The sequence below is a fragment of the Cebus imitator genome, unplaced genomic scaffold (assembly GCF_001604975.1).
Source record: "Cebus imitator isolate Cc_AM_T3 unplaced genomic scaffold, Cebus_imitator-1.0 Scaffold272, whole genome shotgun sequence".
Classification (NCBI taxonomy): Eukaryota; Metazoa; Chordata; class Mammalia; order Primates; family Cebidae; genus Cebus; species Cebus imitator.
Window position 1 is genome coordinate 1,088,913 of NW_016107587.1, and position 2,021 is coordinate 1,090,933.

Below are 2,021 nucleotides of genomic sequence, written 5' to 3' on the forward strand. Positions count from 1 at the left end.
GTGTGCGTGTGTGTGCGTGTGCGCGTGTGCGTGCGTGTGCATGTGTGTGTGCGTGCGTGTGCACGTGTGTGCGTGCGTGTGTGTGTGTGTGTGTGTGTGTGTGTGTGTATGCTTGTACCTAACTAGAAGGGAAGACAACCAACAGCTATAGTCATAGCACTCATAGAAAAGACACTCTCAACCTGAAGAAAGTTCTTTAAGAGGAAAACAAATAATCAAAAAAAGATTGACATCCAGACATGCCTTGGTAAAATTTCTGATTTTTTGAAAATAAGAAAAACCAATGTAAAAATGTCTATAACATGATTTACAGAAAACACAACTATCTGCAAATAAAAAGAATTAATAAATTAGCATTAGGCTTCTCTTCTACAATACTAAATGTGGGAAGATAGTAAATCCCATAGAGGATTGTATTGAGGAAAGAAAAAAAATGTTGCCCTCTTCATGTATGCCACTCAACACTGTCCTTTTTGCAACTCTGACCTAGAACAAGTCTCATGTCTCAGCAGCAAATGCCTTCTGTTGGGTGAGGAGCAATTGCTCAACGTTGCTCAATGAGGCTCTGATTCATCTTACTGGCAGAGAGGCCCGCTCTCTGTCCTGTGGGAAAGTCTTTCTTTTCCATCATTCCCCTGGACCAGGGAGCCATGCGGGTGTTGGAGCACCACACAGCTTTCCGGCCTGATTCCTGCTTGAGAAACACTGGAGACCCAAAGACTAACAGTCAAATCAGTCAAAGAGTTATTTTTGTTTTTGTTTTTATGCCTTTGTTCTTATTTTGCTTTATTTTCTATACACTTTCCTTTGAAAATTTTGCCCTATAATCTGTTGTAAAAATTATTATTGTAATACTTTATGTATTATTAAAAAACAAATGAAAAAAATTATACCCTGATACTCTGATATTCACCTATTATTTCATAAATGTTAAAATGTGGGAAAAATATTTTTCTTAGAACCAGGGAAATTAATGTATCCCAGTCAGCCTGTGTGTATAATCACAGCCTAAATTCTTTCAACAAAGTTTTCAAATTTTTGGTACTTTTAAAAATTCTTGCTTCCAGGTCTTTCTTTGCACAAACTACAGACTACATTGGACTACTTCGAGCAAGAGGTGAGAACATCATCATCCTTAGTATGATTCTGCCTTGATTTGTTATAACCAACTGAAAGGTTTAATTGAGTCTTTGCCACTCAAGGCTTTTTTCTCAGACCCATGCCTTAATATTTGGGCTACACAAGAAAATGTTTTTTCGGCCACATATAGCAACAGATTTTTGTACCTCTGTATTTCTTTTCCTTCCTGCTTGCAGGGTGATCAGTTCTTCCTGCGCTGCTCTCCCTCTTCCCCTCTCTCACTATTTTTCCTCTTCTCTGCCTCTCTCTTTCTCTCTTTCCTGCTCTGTAATACCTTGAAAAATAGAACTTATAGCAGCCAATACATAGTGAAAAGATTCTATTTCCCAACTTCTTCCACCAGAGCTACAATTTCTGCCAATAATTTCCAAGATATTAAACTTTTGATTTTATCAACTGTTGTTTCACCACATGGCATGAGTCTCAATTGTTTAAGTCTCAGGGAAGCTTCCTCATTGCATGCCATCCAAACATAAAGCCAGTGGCTTCATTATGCATAAACACACACACACACACACACACACACTATATACATGTGTATATATAAATATATACATATGGTATGAGGAGGTAATAAAGTTTAAACATGAGTGTGGTCTTGGAGCCATCTTTTCTGGGTTGGAAAGCCAATTCTTTCAGCTTTTACTACCTGGGAAACTCTAGCCAAGTTACTTAAACATTATTTTCCCACCCAAAAAAATAGATTGCCTTGCTAAGTAAGTTATTGGATGTTTCTAAAGCCATTTCTATGCCTGAGACAGAATGGCAAGCATGCCACCACAGCTGTACCTGGCCCCTCCCTTCTGTGTATGGCTGATGTGTTACGTCCGTGCTCCAACAGTTTTTTCCTACTAGATTCTTAAAGTAAGTCATAGCCTTGC